The 21,622-nt window shown below is 35.2% G+C and overlaps 1 long non-coding RNA gene across 1 annotated transcript in view; it reads right to left on the reverse strand.

Annotated features, from left to right (window-relative positions):
- Positions 1–21,622, reverse strand: part of LOC145252393 (uncharacterized) — a 120,971-nt gene that overhangs the window by 54,787 nt on the left and 44,562 nt on the right. Inside the window, exon 2 of the long non-coding RNA XR_013863589.1 lies at positions 15,709–16,056. This is a non-coding gene — a long non-coding RNA (uncharacterized LOC145252393). The remainder of the gene's footprint in view (positions 1–15,708; positions 16,057–21,622) is intronic.

Below are 21,622 nucleotides of genomic sequence, written 5' to 3' on the forward strand. Positions count from 1 at the left end.
CCTTTTCCTGCCTTTTTTAAATGCACAGCTATAGAACACATAAATATGTAGAAACATGCAGACCAAGTATAACCATTTACTCCGGGTAAAACTGACTAACCTTGCTGCATTTGAATTGTTTGGTAATTATTAGGACTACTGCTTCCATCTTGACAGTTATTCTCACAAAATTTCGACTTTCTTCATGTTTATTTTGTCGAACTCGGGAATCTTTCTCTAGATTTCAGGTACTTGTGCATAATTTTGAACGGGGGATAGCATACCCTCGTTTCGTTAGCTATGATCGAGTAGAAGTTTTAAAAGTCGCAATTGTATTCTTAGTATCGCCCGTACTGAGGATTGAACTCTCGATCTTTAGAAGAGTGTCAGGTTGTGCAATAATAATAAACAAAATTGTACAAACTATTAATTCTCACCCTAAAAAGTCAGGAACATAATCTTGCAGCAGTTGGGTTGCGAATAAACACACACACACACGCACACATACACATACACACATACACATGCACACACACATACACACACCCACTCATACATACACACTCACACACATATACACACTCGCCCACACACTCTCACACACGCACACTAACACAAACATTCACACACACACTCACATACACTCACACACTCACACATACACTGATAGACAAGCACACACACTCACACACACGCATACACACAAAAAAAAACACGCACACACTCACACACACTCACACACGCACACACACTCACACACGCACACACACTCACATACACGCATATGCGCACAACTCACACACACTCACACCCACACTTACACACACACTATCACACACAAATACATACTCACACACACACACACGCACACACATACATACATACATACACACACGTTCGCAAGCTCTATCTTATTACTTTAGTTCGAAATACGACTTTTATAATCACGCGCTGTTTTGTTGGACGAAAAGCCATTTCGCTATTATTCAGCAGTTAATGATGCGGACGTGCTGGCATTTTACCTCCGCCGTTGTCCGCCTTCATCTCTTGTTACGCTATTTCTCTCAGACATTGTGTATTCTTGTTAACGTCGCTTGTAACGCCAGCTCATCTGTATAATTACGACGACGTGATGAACGGTTGAACTAACCCTAATCGCCAGCAGTCGAATCACATCTTTACCTTGACGTTAAGGTTGTCGACACTCATTATTATATTACTAGCGTCCACAGATCGTCAAAAAAAAAATGGCAGCATATTCTTTTCCTCGCTTTTTTTAAGTACTTAAACTCATCTCCAGCAACATAGGTGGATGCGTATATTTATAGATACGTCATAGTTCTTATACGCCCTAATTACATTGAAAACCCCTTTCCCGTCACGGAAGTTAAGATCGTGATCCCTTGGCCGTCCTTAAATGGGTGAACATTATGGCATAAGAGGTGGTCTCTCTATTTATTTCGGCATTGTTTCCAGTCGTCTTAGATTTTCCTCTTGCCACTGGAATCCAGCAGTACCTACTCAGGAGAGGAGTGGTTAGTGATTGCGCAACTTTTGCTTCACAATTCTGCACGTGTCATCCACCATCCTTTCAGAGTGATCAGATGGCTTCGTTGTTCCTATGAACGAACATCCGGGCACTGGTAGAGCTTTAGAAATAGGCAAAATCGACTTATTGTTCGTTCTTCTTTATTGACTGGTTCCGCAATCAGAATGAGATACCGAAGCGCTTATCCAATAAGATCGCAAGAAAAGCCGACATCTTTGCACGCCAAAGCCCTCTTTTCCACCTTCGTCTCAATATTAACGCACATGTAAAATGTTAAACAACTTCCGTCCACTTCCTCTATTCCTTCTTTGCCGTCAGCGTGAAACCCCCTCCCCCCCCAAAAAAAAATCTGCAACGTTTTGGAAAATTACCAAAAAATATCTCATACTTTTATTTTTCTTTGTAAAATTGCTCTTTCGTCGGTTATATCCTTAACAATCTTTAGTTTATTTATTTAAAAAAAAAAAAATTATCGAAAACAAATCAAAGTTTATCTTTCTCTTGAAAAAAAAAAAAATTAACAGAATATTTCGTAAAAAAATAAATAATTTCTCATAAAAATAAACGTACGCTGAGTGTTTTTATTGCTTTAAATGTTGTTTCATTTTTTTTTTTTTTTTTTTTTTTTCTGCTGGAACGTCGCGTCGTTTTGTTCCGGACGCCGGTTCGTTTTCATTTAGTTTTTCTTCAGGTTATTTACGTAATTCTGCGCCAATAAATGCCAGATTTGTATGGTACGATAGTAAAATCCGTTTAAAACATTTTATAGGTTTGCAATTTTTATTCATCATAATGAACTTTCAGAACACAACTGAATGATAAATGTGAGTTATATTTAGTTTAATTTTTTTACTCTATGTAGATAAAGAAGAACCTTTCCGGGGAAATTTAGATGCTTTAGATGTTTTCTTTAATTAAACACTAAACATCAGATATCTATTAATAAATGTATCCCACATTTTCTTTTCTTTGGAGTATTTAAAAAAATTTTTAGAGGAATAATATGAGCACAGTCTCCCATTAATCAATAATCATTTAGCCAATGGACACAAAACAATTGAAGTCTGCGCACATTGGTCCGGTTAATATTGTATCGATCTTATATTTTCGTCACGACGATTCTTTTCTGAATCGAAAATCTGATTTTAATAAATTTATTTATTTAAAAATCTTGTACATGTTTGGTCTTTTTAAACCGTTCAATTTTGAATTTCTATTCCAATATCAGCAGTGCTTATTAATTAACAGTGGAATATATATATATATATATATATATATATATATATATATATATATATATATATATATATATATACATATATATATAAGTATATATATAATATATATAAGTATATATATAATATATATATGTATATATATAATATATATATATGTATATATAATATATATATGTATATATAATATATATATGTATATATATAATATATATATATGTATATATTATATATGTGTATATATATATAATAAATATATGTATATATAATATATACATACATATGTATATATAATATATATATATATGTATATATATATAATATATATATGTATATATATGTATATATACATATATATGTATATATGTACATATATGCATATATATATTTATATATACATATATATGTATATATGTATATATATGCATATATATATGTATATATAGATGCATATATATATGTATATATGTGCATATACATATATGTATATATATACATATATATATGTATATATATACATATATATATGTATATATATGCATATATATGCATATATATGTATATATATACATATATATATATAATATAATATAAGTATATATATAATATATATATGTATATATATAATATATGTATATATAATATATATATGTATATATGATATATATGTGTATATATATTATATATATGTATATATATAATAAATATATATGTATATATATATAATATATATATGTATATATATAATAAATATATGTATATATAGTATATACATACATATGTATATATATAATATATATATATATAATATATATATATGTATATATATGTATATATGTATATATACATATATATATGTATATATGTATATATATATGTATATATATACATATATATGTATATACTATATATATATGTATATATATATATGTGTATATATATGCATATATATAATATATGCATATATATGTATATGTATACATATATATGTATATAATATATATACATATATATGTATATGCATGTATATATAATATATATATATATGTATATACAATATATATGTATATATGTATATACATACACACACACATACACACACACACACACACACACACACACACACACACACACACACATATATATATATATATATATATATATAAAATCATTTTTTTTAAAACCTTGGAAAGAAGAGATTTAGGTAAAATATATTCTCATAGTTTTCTTTAAAAGGGAAATGGATTGCATATTGTTCATTGTAAAAGTGTTTTTTTTTTTTCACACTGTCTGATGAGAGGCCGTTCGTGTGAACGTTTTCGAACGATATATGGTTTAAATTTGTCCAAATTCTCACGAGAATGAACAACAAATCTACGCATATATATATATATATATATGTATATATATATATGTGTAGATTTATTGTTCATTCTCGTGAGAATTCGTCAGGCTTCCTGATGAATTCTCACGAGAATGAAACGCGGAATATTCTGTGTAGCTTAATTGTCATATACATTTTTATAACTTACTGCATATACATATATATATATATATTATTATTTTGTTATTATTATTATTATTATTGTTGTTATTATTATTATTATTATTATTATTATTATTATTATTATTATTATTATTATTATTATTATTATTATTAGAATGTTGAGCACATTTTCCTGTTGTGTCGAACTTATAGGTGTCTTTTACTCTTTTGCTTTTTTCTATCCAATTGCTGTAGTAAACCTTGTATATCTTTAGACCGCCTTATGAAGCAGGCGAACGTCTATGAGTGCATCAATCGAAGGAAATAAATGAACGGAAAGAAACGACGATAAGCATTTTTTCATAAAATATCTGGTAGTAAATAATTTGAAAAATAAAAAAACTAAAAATAAAAATATAATTTCCTCTTTCTCAAATGGAGGTCGCAGACCTCGTCAAAGTGACGTCATCGCTGAACCGTAATAATGTGTGGATCGCGTTACAAACGTCATGACTGACTCATTTAGAAGAGAAACTGAACAATCGTTTTAAATTTGTAATAGACAAACAATAAGCTGATACGTTTTTGGCCTTCAGGCCAAGATCACAGTTAGCTGAGCAGCTTAAGTCAAAATTGATGAAGAATCGTGCATTTTGGTGAGCAAGCATGAAACTTGGCACGATTGCTCACAATGGTCTACCCTTCCGAAAAAACTTTTGGGCCACTCAAACAATCCAAGATGGCCGCCATTTTTCAAGACGGCCGCCACGGATGGTAAAATTTATCATTTTGTGAACTAAATGCGTCATTTTTGACCGATTTCCACATATTATATATCAATTTATATGTTTCTGATGTCAACAAAGCCATTTCTGACGACAAAATAAAGATTTAACACCATTTGAGTGTAATAAACGCTATATTTTACACACTTATCTCAGTTTATCCCGCATTTTTCTCCTCTTGTTCTTGTGTTTTCATCAGGATTCCCACGTTCAACACTCGCAATTGCAGCTGCATAAATTTGTACTTGGAAGGCCGAGTTTATAGCATTTGCATCTTCCAAAGCATTGTCTTGCATCCGCATTTTGTTAGTTCCTTGCAGCTTTCTGCAACTGGCGGAAGTGTTGTCCAAAATATCTTCCATGTATTGCCGTGCTTCTTCCACCCCCACTCTCCAGGACTATCAATTTCCATGTGACAGCATGTTGCTTGACTCCAAATGCACCCTGCTTGATATGTTGTACGCTTTGTGTGTTCAGTTAAAGCTGCTTTAGTTGGAGGTATGGAGTCCTAGGGTATCTGTTTACGAGCAAACATGTCCAATCTTTCAGCATCTATTTTTGTGAGGGAGGTAGATCTGTCATACATTGTGATGACAAACTGGTCAATAACTGCTTGGTCCTCACTTGTTATGACTGGTGGATGACTGCTCAGCTTGACAAATACGTCCGTCACGTCAGGTAAAAAATTCCATGTCTGAAGTGCTGTCTTTTTAGCTTTATATCGAAAGGCTGACACATTGTCACAACCAGTAAAAGCATGGAAAAAGTAACATCCTTGTTCGATGACAGTGCTTCATATTCTTCAGTAAGACGACTCACTTCTGACCCTGCTACCATCCATCTTCGTAGTGCTGAAGGATCCTCTGTCACACCTACGACCCCACCCTTTCCTTTGATGATTGCATTTTCCTGTCCATGTGCTTGATCAATCGCCATAGAAGAAAATGGTCGCAATGACTTGAAGACAACAAATTTGCTATTTTTTAATTGCAAATGCGTATCAGGATGGGTCTGCTCTAAGCACAGCATGTCCTTCAGATGAACTGATAGCCATCTTGCATAGTTGTAGTTATTGTTGGCAAAGAAGTATGGTATCAGCTCCATCAGTGTTTCGACATAAAGTCTGAAGTCAGCTTCCCTGAAAGAACGTATCAGAGATAGTATGATCAGTTCCATTGAAAGCACTAGATACCAGTAACTGAATTGCGGGCTCTCTGCTTTTCGCTTCTCACACCACTCATCAAAACTTAAGATAACTGACGCATCTTGCTCCAAAGAAGTATCTGCAATGTAATACTCGTATGCTTTTTTTCATCAGTGTGTAGAGACTACATGCAGTAATCTGGTGAGCGTATCGTGTCCTAGTAACACTTGAAGCAGTGATGAAAGATTCTGCAATAGTAGACGAAGCTATATCTGCTTCTACAATGGCTTCTATCCAACCACTTGCTTTTAGAAGCCACCCAATTGACTTCAGTGCAGCCATTTCAACATGCAAGCCGCCAAACATGATGACGAACTTATTTTCACCATATTGCTGAGGCCAGTGCCATTGTATTTGCTTGGTCAATGCATAAAGTGGCTGATCAGCAGTTATGACTGGAATTTGCCCTGGGTTGAGGAACGCTATTGTCTCTCTAATCCTCTCCATAACATGTCGTATTGTGGCAACTGAGTGGGCTTGTTCTCGGAGGAGAGGTAGAATTGATGTAATGCTCACTTTGAAATCTAAACCTCTCTTCTCAGAAGCATGGTGTGCCGACCAGGTTATGTTAACGTCATCATCAATGCTTTGTCTCAGATGAACCTTTTCTAGCCACTGAAATTCATTTGCAAACAAAAGCCTGGGAAAGTCAACATCGACACTTGTTGGATATTCGAACTCTGGAGGCGACGGAGTCTTGTTCTTTAGATATGCAGGATGAATGTTTGTGAAAGATTCTGGAAGTTCAGGCACCCGTTTTATACTATGATTTTTGATCATAAGTGGCTCACGCAGTTCACCATCACTGTCAGACGTTGGATGTTGAAATAGTGAGATACTGGTACCATAAAAGGATGTTGTAGCTGTTGTTGCAGACGGATTGTGATCTATATTGTCCATAGCTGATGTGCTAAAAAGACCTTTCCTAAGTTCTGTAGGGCACACAACACCCTCTTCAGTGTACCTGTCAACAACGGCATCACCCAATTGAGCAGATATTTCAAGCACCCTGTCATATGAAATGCTTAGTCCATGGTCATATAACAGTTCCACAAGTCCTCGTTTTCGTGTTTTCCCATGCAAAGATAGGCCCATAAAGATGGGAAAGGGAGTCTCACGATTGTGTGAATGTCTGAATGTGGATGAATTGCTTTTGTGGCTGTAGCAGTTGTACTGCAGGAGCTGAGCTAAAGCCAAGTCTGTCTTTGATGAACCTAATTCCAGTTGCAACTTGATATCGACGCCGTGCTCCACCATACAAACAAATTGTTGTAGTGATTGAGGAATAGAATTTCCCACTGAGTCTGCACGGAATCTACCATTAAATTTCCATTCATGAGCAAGCATGTGTATTCACAAAATACTAGCAGCTTTGTTGAGTATAACAGCATCAGAAAATTCTGAAGCTTTTGACAAGATTGACTCTGTATCCTCTGTAAAGGACAAGATAACATCTCTCCCACTCTTGTGAGCTTCAAGTGCTGGTATATCTGACAAACGCTTCTCTTTCAGTCTTGTTGAGGGAACATATGAGGCAAGTTCATGCAGTTCCAAATGTTCAAGTCGTTGCTTATACAGTGTGATGAGATCTGCAAGTTTAAACACAACTGGTGCATCACTGTTCGTATTAGCTTCAACTATATAAGCAAGAAGCTCTGAATATACCAATGGATGGATTCCTTTTTTCTGAGAATCTTCATTTTCCTTTTTTTGTAGAGCAGCAAGGTGACATCTTTCCCTGTTGTAAAGAGTTGTTAAACAATCTTTATGATACTTCAACTCTTGTGCAATGGCATCACCAGCACTCAATCGGGCAAGAATTTTACATTCAACTAGAGTTGTGGCACATTCATTGAGCCTACTGCTGAGCCCCATTGTCATGACTTCACGTCTTTGTCCATCATCTAGAAATTCTTTGTCGCAGATGAAACATTGTTCTGGCTTTAAACTCACTATTCGAGTCTTTGAACAACTCTTGTCAGTATGTTCCTAAGCGTCAGATGCCCTTTTCCTGGCCCGATCAAGTTTGGTATTTTTGAACAAAGCACGGCAACTCTGATGGTACTGAGCATTGTTTTGCCGCAATGTATCTTCAATACCATCACTTTCATCGAGCCTAGCAGGATTAATAATCATGGGCATCTGACAGAGTTCTTGAAAAAGAGGAATATTTGTAGCCAGTATTGAATATCCATCTGATTTACTGCGACCTGGAATGGGACTACTGAGATCCTCTCCGGTTTTATCTGTCTGACATAGGCAGCATTTGCTCCAATCAGTTTTCACATTTGACGTCTTCTCAATAGACATTCTGTAAATGTTATAGGCTTCAGGCCGAGGGTTTATCCTTTTACCACCTGTAACCACAGTTACCGAATATATTTTGACACATTCAGATATGGAATACAACTAGGTTCAGAAAGGTAGGTTCCCTACACCTAGCCCGACCGTTCATCCAGTATCATTAAAGTCCCGTGCGATCTGTACACCATCCAGGTAACTATAGCCCCGTTACCTTTGGCTCGGCTCTCCCGCGCTGGCATATCCTGTCAATTGAGGTGCGGCTATCTAACAGACTGAACATTATTTTGTCCATGGGGTTTATTAGACAGCATTTGGGACACTTAAGCATGAACAGTGTGTCCGTAATTAGTTGATACTGGACCTGATGCTGAGTTTCACAGCAGTGATGTCACCGTTATGCCCTGGTTGTGTTATGACAATCACTCTCTTACATATGACATATTATAACAATGAGCTGAAAGGATTGATTTTTATAACTAATACATTCAGCTCACTTGGGGAATTGAATATCAAGTCAAAGATTCGGTTTAATGGCAATAAAAGGCAAAAATTGACAATATTTGCTTAAATTCATCTCATATATGTGCCTTTCTGGATTGTAGGACTCATTTATCGGTTATTTTTGTGTCATTTACTGCTTTTCCATCCCCTAAAACATATAATTTGACTCAAAAATTGTGAAAATCGGTTAGATACTTTGTAAACTAGCAATATTGAATTTCAGAATGGCGGCCATCTTGAAAATGGCGGCCATCTTGGATTTTTTGAGTGGCTCAAAAGTTTTTTCGGAAGAGTAGACCATTGTGAGCAATTGTGCGAAGTTTCATGCTTGCTTACCAAAATGAACGATTTTTCCTTAATCTGCTCAGCTAAGTGTAGTATCTGTTGTGATGCTACACTTTATCTTTCTGTCCTCGGTCAGTAGAGGAAAAATCCTTTATGACTGAGAGAATTTTTATTCTTGTTTCTATCCAGAGTGCCCCTTTTTGAGGAGCTGCGTTTTCCCTACATTAAAAACCGACCTTGTGTCCAACTCTGCCCTCGTGGCGAGGCAAGTAATTAGAAAAACAATAAGCTATTATTGTAGATTAACACACCCAGCTAACCGGTTCCGAAATCAAGTGGACGTTGCGAGTTTATCTCTGATGTATCGTTATTTTCATGGCAGGTACTCAACTCAACCTATATCAATGTGTGGCACGCTAGGTGAGAAACCCTATCGGGTGAGTCTTGAGCTTCCCACAATTTTGGCCCCTTCTGCCAAACTTACCCTGTACCAAATGTGTACTTGCTTTCATAGGGGAGACAAAGACAAACTTATGGCGTGCACAGTTTTAAGCGTGGAAGAGTGCCAAGAGGTGTAAAAGTCAGGCCTGCTGGTTGACGACAGTTCGACAAAGAAAATAACATTTCATTTTGAGCTTGTGTCAAATTCTATGTATGTCTTCCTCTCTCTCTTTCTCTCTCTCTCTCTCTCTCCCATTCTCTCTCTCTTTCAATACCCATCTCTCTCTCTCTCTCTTTCTTCATCGAAAGAGAGGAGAATTGAATCTCATTGTAGAACAGTCAGAGCGTTGAAGTCCGTCGAAAGCAGACTTATATCAGTTTGGGCTGCGGACGCCATTGATGACACGCGTCGGGTCTAATTGAAATGCAGGGAAAACCGACGTTGCCCGGGATTGAATGATGATCAACAAATATATCACGCTCGTATATTTTTATTGTCATCGAAATCCGTGATATCGCCTTCGAGGAAGCTTCACATGCCTCCATGCAGTAACTTAATCAAAAATATATGTTATTCTACATTGCACTTTAGAGAACCTACTGTTTCTTTTATAAAATTATTTTACATAAACTTCTTTTCAGTTAACGAAAGAAAAACATTAAGAAATTTACGTGCAAGGTTTGAACCTACATATCACGTCATGCAAAAAAAAAAAAAAAAAAAAAATTTCCAAGTCTTATAAAATACTTTGCAGTTAATGAAAAAAAAAAAAAGAAATTTACGTGCGGAGTTTGAACCTACAGTCACGTCATGCAAAACAAAAACAAAAAAGAAATACACGCTATCAACTTACCCACTATAGAATTTTCACGGCCCGTTCTATCATTGTTGCTAAGCGACGACATGGAAAAAATGGCTTAACGATGATAGATGAATTAAAATAATGGTTTCGATTATCGATTATCGGTAATTATCGAGAGTATTTTGAGACAAAACTTAACAAAGATCACTCCAAGAGTAATACACAAAGTTCTGTAAATTTTAAAGAAAATCTGTTCAGCCTTTCGGAGTCTATCAAGAACGCACTCACACACACACACACACATACACACAAACACATACACACACATACACACACTCACATACACACACTCACATACACGCACACACATACACACACATACACACACACATACACACATACACACATACACACACGCATACACACACACACACATACACACACACAAAAACACACACACACGCACACACACGCACACACACATACAAAGTTGCAGTTATATAATTGTAGAGAATGAAGATAATTCTATTTCATTTTAAAAAAAAAAGGGTATTTGTTCGCTGTTTTGACAAGCATTCAATTTCAGCGACTGGCCTCTGTCATCAACGATGATGGAATGCTCAACGTTATGACACTACAGTGGATAGAGTTGTATGTGGGTTCCGTTGGCGCAGTGGTTATAGTTGTTGAGTTTCTACCTTACCAGGTGAGTATTGTCTGAAGATAGCGGTTTAAATCCTACCCAAGTAGTCCAGAGGATTATTTGGCTAAAACGTTGTGAGACAATAACAACTATGGAAGGCAGTAATTACTGGGGATACAGTTATAAGACTCATAAATCGTATCCATCACCTGAGGAAGGGCAGAGAATGAGTTGGACGAAACGTAATGAAACAACAACAATGTAGACGAAGATCAATACCAAGAAGGTTTCTAGTGATGCTCGAACTCGTGATCTAGGGGAACAGAATGAAACGACTGATCAGTAACATAAATAAACAAATCCACCCCATGAAAAAAATCCACCCAATGAAAAAAATCCACCCAATGAAAAAAATCCGCTCCATGAAAAAATCCACCCCATTAAAAAATCCACCCCCCCAAAAAAAAATCCACCCCATGAAAAAAAATCCACCCCATGAAAAAAAAATTCTCCCCATGAAAAAAAATCCACCCCATGAAAAAATCCACCCCATGAAAAAAATCCACCCCATGAAAAAACATGTTTTATTGGTTAAACTGTAATTATTTAAAGCTTTAATTTATATGATTAAAATGTTGTGTAATAACTAAAAACATAAATTGAAAGGAAACAGTTATTTTATTTATTTAAAAAGCGAAATATAGAACCTCTTATAAATAAGACACTGTATACATGTGATCTATATATTAACTAACCCGTGTACCCGGCATCAATAGATACCAAAACGAAGAATGACAGTTGTCCGAATAAATTCAGTAATAGCAATGACGATGATGTTAATGAGAATAAATCGAAAGAGAAAGCTAAAGATGACAGTGAGAAGAAATTAAACGATAAATGTGACAAGGACCACGATAACGTATTAAAATACAAAAGGGATGACAGTTATCTGAATAAGTTAAATGATATTGATTATGACGGTGAGGACGATAGTAATAATGATTACGACGATGATGATAGTGATGGAGATAAAAATAAACCAAACGATGAAGATGACGATAAGGTTACTTGCGAGAATGGTTCATGTGACGAAGATGTAGTATATGCCGATAGTAAGGAGGACGGGGAAGAAAATGATGACGGCAGCGATGAACATGAGTTTAATAAATATACACCAAGTGAAAAAGATGAAGACAGTGACAGTTATAAGAAAGAAGTTAAGAGAAATAATTTACGTCCGCATAAGTATTGGTACAAAGGCCTTCCGTCAGATAAATACTTGGAGACACGCCTACTCAATTTAGCTTTTTAGCGAGGATTGTGATAATTGCCTGCGCCACTTGCGCGAAATTTCGTGAAATAGTCTCACATGTGAGTCTATTTCACTTATTTTGGTGGGGTGATGTGACATAATCCTTAAATTGGATTATGTATTCAAATGAAAATTTAAAAATTTAATTGTAGGCCGAAGAGAAGATATATTTCTCGTCGACATTTTTAGATAGTATGTAAAGATACCCCTTCCACACTCTCGTAATCTGTTTCTTTTATTTTTACTTAATCTTATTCCTCTCACCCCACCCACCTTACCGCAGTTTAAATATTTTGTGATAAAATTTAGCTTTGAAAGTTATTATTGTGTGTCGTGGCTTTGCGATTTTCATACGTTGGTCGTTCATCTATTGTATATTTTCCGGGCTTTGAAAGAGTCTCCCCGTTCTTTTTATTTCAGCAATATGTACCGAATTCATTATTTTTCATTTGTATTTTATGAAGGTCTTTTTATTATTTTTATGTTTGCATTCGTAATAAAATTCATAATAATACATGCATACATTTAAACAGACAGGTGATATTTATATTATAGATAAAATAGCGTGTGTGTTATTTTCTGTGTCACGCTTATACCCGGGGCGTTTAATTGTTATGTACTTCCATTTCTTGTAATGATTAATTTTACCAAGAATTTTTCTAAAGTTTTGGTTTCGGTTTCGATTATAGCTAATAAAACTTAAGCCATTAATTTTTTTTGTAAATAATTTTACTAAGAATTCTTCATAAGTTTTGATTTCGGTTTCGATTATAGCTGATGGCACCTAAATAATCTATGTTTTTATTAATAAATTTATCAAAAATTCTTGATAAGTTTTGGTTTCGGTTTCGATTATAGCTAAAGGAACTAAAATTATATATATATGTGTATATATATATATGTGTGTGTGTGTGTGTGTGTGTGTGTTCAGGATTCGGTTTCGATTCAAACTGATGAGCACAAGTTATATATATTTTTTTTTAAATCGCAACTTTATAATATATAAAAATCGATAGAACATTACATTTTTATTAATACATACGAAATCTGCAAGAATTTAAATATCATATTTAAGTGTATTTTACGACCTGGCTACGCCGAGCGTCTCTGCTAGCTTGGATAAATACTTTTGCAAATTTAACAAAATAGCTACAATAATACCAGAGCGTCTTTATTTACGCTAAACATCTACAGAATGCGAACATCAATATATTACATATGAATGAGTCCCTGGTTAAATTTCCACAGGTCTCACTAGTATGTTTAAGCATCAAAAGGAATATACAGGGTAGGCAATATGATTCAATTTTTATTTGATGAAAACTGGTTTTATCTTATTTATATGTTGCAAATCATCTGTTGCCTGTTGTGTACGAATCCCAAGAGCGATAGGAGCCTTCTATCATGTCTAAAAGTGAAACAATGTTCAACGAGTGAGATCGGAGATGCGCCGCTGTAAAACTCATGCTCTCTACCGATCCAATTTATGACAGCACAGCCATTGCCAGAACCCTCAAAAATGCAAATCCGGATAGCAGGTTGGTGCCCGGGGTAATAGTAACTAAGTTTCCGGCCACAGTTATGGACTTTGGTGGGATTTTAAGTGAGAGCCACATCATGCAACCTCACATCTTCGAAGTTCACTTGAAAGTCAACACCAAAGTGTACCTGGATGTGCTGAAGAGTGTGATGATCCCCTCGTGAAATCCGGTGGCCGCTGGCAGACCCTGGGTGTGGCAGTAGGACTCGGCACCAAACCATATGTCCAAAGAGCCTCATGATTGGTTTCAGAAAGAGTGCTACGACTTTGTATCCTTCTATCACTGCCCTCTCCTTCCCCGACCTGAACCCGATGGACTACGCCGTTTAGTCATACGTCGAGAACATAATTATAACCTACTACACAAAGGATAAAGTGATACTCCATCCTCAGATTACTTCATTTACCTGTGATCTTTATCATATAATGCTTTTTTCTTTTAGTCTTTTGGTATGCGTCATGTCAGGATTGAACCCTGGTCTCCCAACTCATTAGCGATCACTCTAACGATTATATCAAACTCAAGTATTATTGTACATTTGTGCTATTAGACCAAAGGATAACGTACCGTTCTCACATCAAAGAACCGTATTCGCCATGATAACTTATCCAGAAAGTCGATTATCGCAATTATAAACATGTCCGCTTAAAGGAAAAGAGAGAGTCCTAGATAACTCAAATAGGCCGTCTGTCCAGCATGTTATCCTGATTTAACAAGCCATCAATAAGTCAGCTATCCACGGCCTGTCTACAGCAGTAGATGCTTGTTATCGATCGAATTCGGGTCACGTATGCAATACGTACTTCGCCGGCGACAAGTTACACAAGGAAGCCATCTTGTAGGACAGCAGTCACCTTTCGAGCAAGAAAGCCATATTGATTTACGTATCAGACTATATAAATATATGTCATGAAACGTATTTAGAAAAAATTACTTATTAAACAAAGATGCATACTTTGCCCATTTATGCAAATTTAAGATCAAAGTATAGTATCTGTTCTTCAGGTGCTGCACTTCAATTTCTTGTTCTCTGTCAGTGGAGGAGAAATCTTTCACGACTGAGACAATTTTTATTTTTTGTTCCTTTTCTCCACGTTAAAAAAACGACCCTGGTGTCTTAACTCTGTCCCGTGGGGAGGCATTGTAAATAGGAACTATTTGATTAGTCTCAATATCTTTGTCGCTCCAACATCTCTCTCCCCCCTCTCTCTCCCCTCTCTCTCTCCCCTCCCTCTCTCTCTCTCTCTCTCTCATAGATGCGATGTTGCTAGTCTCAGTCTTTTCTATAAATACTATTATGGTATGTGCTATTCAGAATTGCCAGATCTATATTCTGCTTCCTTTGTTCCAGCTCTTTGACTTGTTAAGTGGTCCCCATCAATTCACTGTTTTGATGCCATACAGCTTCCATATTCTAGTAGAACTGCACGATTGTGGAATTCTCTCCTTGTTGGAAGTATTCCACTGATCTTCATCTTTTCAAAACTAAGGCAAATAGACATCTATTTTTACGATAATAATCTTTCGTTTTTTTTAGCCCCTTACATCAAGTGGCTTCACACCTTGTCTAGGGACGATTTTTAAAAAGTATTAGTTACAAAGGAAATAATTATTTCTTCTTTAACAAAAGCATTTATTACCGTTAATCTTCCGCCTCGATACCAATTAAAATGTTTCTCGCTGCCACATTTCCATCTAACGTGGTTCACGTTTCTCTTTCTTCCGACCGCACGCCTACCACAGCCGGCCCATTCTCACCTTCATTTTTCGTGTCCGTCTCATCCGGCGTCAACTTCTTCCTCCCCGACCACGTGGTTTCCTTTTTCTTCAGACACCAGTCAGAGCACACTTGCTAATTTGCATAAGCATTCAAACGCTGCCCCTGCTGCTAATACAATTGCTTTCTATCCATCCTTCGCTGGTTATTTTCATACGCGCTCATATGCGCTCTGTTACAGCTTGTCGTCTTGTCTAGGGGCAAATTCTCTCTGAAAAAAACAAAAGTAATACTTTCCTATTTATATAAATGCAAAAATGCCTCGCAAACAACACAACATGTGCAATAAACGGTGACTACGCCTTAAAGGTGGTTTGCAAAGTTTAGAGTTGGATATTTTAGACTTAATGAAGAAGCATCCCCAGGCAGATCCCCACCCTCTTCAGATGACGAATTGACTAATTCGTCATCTGAAGAGGGTGGGGGTCTGCCTGGGGATGCTTCTTCATTAAGATACTAATTGATTACACACATAACACAACGAGCAAAAAGGTTTAACATATAAGAATCTACAGTCATCAGAATTTGATTAAATATTTAACTGCATATATCTTTTTAGACTTTTAATTTACTTTAAACTCCGGCACAAACTTTTCATACAACCTGATAAATATAGCGTCTGAAGTTAAACATTCACAAAAAACTATTACTTACACTTTTCTTAAAATAAAGTCACGCATGCAATGTATCACAGACGAGTTGTGTACGAAGTATATATCCAGCATTCTATCATAAAGTCCAATGTGTATTAGTCAATATATTTAAAAGTATAATTCCGTTACGTCATATAGAATTTAGCGAGTAAAACAGATGCTTTATTCTAGCGTCCAGACCAAATCGTTTCAAGTGTGGAAGGGAAGCGAAAAGTGAAATAGCAAGTCAGACAATTATCCCAACCTGAAGTGATTTCGGGGGAAAATCCTCCATTTTAAATAAACAGTCAGTGCTGGCAAAAAATAAGTAAATAAATAAATAAAAATAGAAGAAACGAGACATCTCTGTGTGTCTTTTTCAAACGTTTCTCGAGCTTTCCCCCCCCCAACAACAACCACAATGCTCCCATTCCTTCCTCCCTAGTTGTTTTCTTTCTTAATTTTTTATTCATTTTTTATCAACTTTATTCTATTCCTCTTCCCCCCCTCTTTTTTTCACTATTTCCCCTTTTCCTTCTGACAAATACAAGAAAACGTTGTAACATTTTCATTTTGAAGTCAGATACTAACTTTCATTTCTCTCCTCATATGAAAAGGCACGTAAAGCGTTGAAATAAATTTATAATGAGGTTAGACTAAGTAAGTTTTTTTTTTCTTGTAACACTTATTCATGATTCGTTTCGCATTGAGTTCTCCAACTTGAGATTTCCCACAGAAATTTCTTTATCCTTTTCAAACGGATGCACACTCCCCCCCCTCTCTCTCTCTCTCTCTCTCTCTCTCTCTCTCTCTCTCTCTCTTTATATATATGTATATATATATATATATATATAAAATTTCATGTACCACATAAAATGTGATAAGGAGATATTCCTTGTATCGATTTTCAATATTTAATTCAACGGTGCTCAATACGTGAGTAGAGCTAAGTAGTATGTTATGAAAATATATATCGCAATCAACCTTAATTGACATATCTATTGTCGTCACTTACTACACACACACACACACACACATACACACACACACACACACACACACACACACACACACACATAGTACAAAACTTTATTATAGCTGTTAAAAAAGCAAGTTTTTTGTTTTTGTTTTTTGTATCCATAGTAAAAAGAACTGATGGCGGTTGAAAAAAAATAGCTAGATAAGAGGGTAGATTCAGTCAAACGGGTTTCATCCCCACTTTTCAAAGCTGAATCAAGGCGAAGTTTGTTTGTTGTTTGATCTTTGTTTTGTTTTGTTTTAATAAACTAAAATAAAATTAAACTATCGGAAAGAAAAAAATGGGGGAACGACTAAACTAAATTCATCGTTATGATACTTATACAATGGAGAGGAAACGTCTAAGAGAATAATCACATCCAGACCAAAAAGACAATCCCTTTGTTTACAGAGTATTGCTTCATTCAATGTATTCTAGTTAATGCGTACCTCCTTATTTAGTTAAATTTTCTTCAATCCCTATTAAATGTTTTCCCTTCGTCCTTTTTGCCATGAATACATAAAAATCCAGTCTTCTTTTTTTAACAGCTATTATATATATATATATATATATATATATATATATATATATATATATATATATATATATATGCGCGCGTGTGTGTGTGTGTCTGTGTGGGTGTCTGTGTGTGTCTGTGATATAGTAAATAACTGACAAAAATTATATTCCAAAGTTCATGATGTTGACCATCTTATAATTTATTCCTTTTATTCAGTTGACATTTACAATACTTGACAGTATCTGTTTTATAGCGCAAAATCAACCACTTAATTATTATATCAATCAGTGAATCTATTATGCCCTTAATTCATCAGAAGAAATAGCAACAATTGATCCGCCTAAAGAAAATAAAATGCATTTTGACATAATTAAAATCCGAAAATTTGAAGAGGAGCTGCAAATACCTTATAATATATTTCCATTACGCCATTTAGAATTTTAGAAATAAAGTCACTATACCTAACTATTGGTACCAACATGTTCTATTATATATATATATATATATATATATATATATATATATATATATATATATATATATATGGAAACAAAGTTTGTTTCTAGTCGTCCTGTACACACTTAACTGGCCACTGGCATTAAACAATGTCGATTAAGGAGGTGTGTGGTTGGTTGGTTGATTGGTTGTTTTTGTTTTACAGCATATCAACCCTTATCAGGTTATTTAATGCCGAATCCAAAGATTCGGAAGAATCTTTTTTTAAATAGAATATATTTGTTGTTTTTAAGTCGGTTTCTATTTAACCCATAGTTGGGACCCTAACAGGTACTACCTCTCCGGGTCAGAGTGGACCTGGGAGCAATGGCAATTAAAGGGTGGCTCCACACTCCCCAAAGCCCGCAAGCTGGGGCCTCACCACCGGATATAGTTTAAGGTCATATCCAGGACCGAGGTGTGGTTGGAGATTGCGTACCTCCTGTCACAAAAATTCACGCGCAGGCACTCCCCCCCGTGGGTATCGATAGTTTGTCAAAGCATGCAGGAGCCCCCTATATATATATATATATATATATATATATATATATATATATATATATATATATATATATATATATATATATATATATATGCGATAAAGTTAATGCATCTCATTTCGAGTTGCATCAATTTTATAAAAAGGGCATCTTTTTTAAATACTGCCTATGTATATTCGATATCAGTCATACTCTTAATAAATTTGCACATCGTTATTTAAAGGAATATTTCAAAGTAACTATTATTTATTTATTCTTTTTAACTCATAGTTCTGTTACGCAATATTGTTTTATTTCCCAGACAAATATTTAGCATTTTTGCTCAAAAGGTCTTTTCTTTGCAGAGACCGAGTTGAGTTCACAAAGTTGTGATCCACTTCAAAATTGCCAGTGAAAAGACAAATTGATTTTTTCCTTTTCTTTTCCGACGCGATCGCGTGAATCGTTTTGGTTCTGCAGTTTGAGCTGCGTCATGCGATCCCATTATCACGTCAAAATTGTTTTGTTTCTTCGTTCTTTGTTTCGCTTCTTTATTGATCTCAGACAGAATGGTTTTTATTACGTGTGCCCAATTATTAAGAGTCCCTATTCACATTAATGTTTACGAGTGTTTTGACGAGTTGTATAGCTTCTTTCGTTGTATTTTAGTTAATGTATGCAAGCAAACCTCTAAAGTTACATGAGATGAATTTGTTGTTTTAGTTATTTCATCGCTTCAAAACATTTTATAACTTCAATGATACGTTTTCATTGATTTTTACTTGATTCTTTTCTCAGCGTATTTATTCTTTTCAGTATTTTAATGAGCGTATGTTTGAAACGTTGCGTTTGTGGTCTTTTATTGTTATAAATATCTTGATGTCTTTCCGTTTATTTACCTTATCAACCATTGCATAAAAGTTACTACTTAGTCGACTTTATGTTCTCAACCTTTACGAAACATTTTGTATCCGTAAGTATTATTTCCTTTTCAGTAATATCTACACAGGCATGATAGAAGTAAATGGATAGAAGTAAATCGGCACCCTTTATATATATATATATATATATATATATATATATATATATATATATATATATATATATATGGTGGAGATGGTAATTAATAAAAACTGAAGAAAGTGCTCAATACTGTTGTAGAGCAAATATGCGTTTTATTTTTTATTACCGTATCTTTCTGCTAAGTTACATTATTGTTTCGGCTACACGGCCGTTTTTTTGTTTTGTTTTGTTTTTTGGGGGGGGGCCGAACATTTCTGTAAAAGTCTGAGGGCACTACAGACGGCCAAAAAAAAACGGCCGAGTAGCCGAAACAATAATGTAACTTAACAGAATGATAAGGTAATAAAAAAACGCATATAAATATATATATATATATATATATATATGACTTACTTGTAGTTTCATCAAATACTTTTGCAAGCAAAATCCGATCCCGCATTTTGCTAAATCCTACCGTCTGATGAAAAGGAAATTATTTCTTCGAAACTCCGCGGATTAAGGACTATCCAGTTATTGAGTGTTTCCTTTTTAAAATTAAATATGTTTTTAACTCTTTTTCAAAGTGTTTTTAACATGTTTTATTAACTACTTGTTCTTATATATATATATATATATATATACATGTGTGTGTGTGTGTGTGTGTGTGTGTGTGTGTGTGTGCAAAATAGTAGCGTTTGTGTGTCTGTGTCTGCGTGTACAACTTTCCTACAGCCCATACCACTAGACCGAACATGACCAAACTTGGCATGATGATGGTCCTCTGCCTAGGGATGGTGCAAACCATTTTTCACGGTTAAAGATTAAGGTCATAGCCTATGTATACATACTCTCTTACAGCCCACACTACTGGACCGATCATGATCAAATCTTGCATGATAGTAGTTTCCCACCTAGGAATGGCACACACCATTTTCAAGTTAAATGTCAAAGGTTAAGTTTATATTTAGTGCAGCTCTTCAGAAACTCCTCACCTAGGGATGGTGCACACCAACTTGGGGTTTGCTACCATCCCGGGGCCGCCATCATAGCGCTGGCCAACTTTTTTGTGAATTTAAATCAAATCACTCTCCTCCACCAATGAAACAAATGTTAACCATTGTGATTCTTTGTAATTGTTTCAATTTTTATGTGGCAACATTTAATATAAGCTAATAATTATTAACGAACATAGTCCTGACCGACTTATGCGAGATAATCTTGATCATTTACCCCGCCTCCCGAAAAAGTGGTAGTAGGAAGGCAGGCTCGAATCCTTACCGCAAAGAACGGGGTAAAACCTAACGCTTATGCTGTTACGACCATCGCCAAACCGGAAGCGACATTTTTTAAAATTAAGGCTAGACAATCTAAAGGAAAGGATAACTTTAAAAAATATCGGCGAAAAAAGTGACCCCCCCTGTAGAAAAGTGCCTAGGTGAAGGGGAATATATTAATGTTTTTAGCCAATGTTTCGATATTTGTCGTATGAAAGATCGAACTTTAAACGATACTGATCTTTGTAAAATCCGTTGCTTCTATTGAAAATTTAAGGTAGACATGCAAACAGACATACATACATACATTTATATATTGGTAACTAAAAAATTTCGACCCAAACTGATGAAAAAGCT

This window comes from Euprymna scolopes, chromosome 29 (genome assembly GCF_053919585.1).
Source record: "Euprymna scolopes isolate OS-2025 chromosome 29, ASM5391958v1, whole genome shotgun sequence".
NCBI lineage: Eukaryota > Metazoa > Mollusca > Cephalopoda > Sepiida > Sepiolidae > Euprymna > Euprymna scolopes.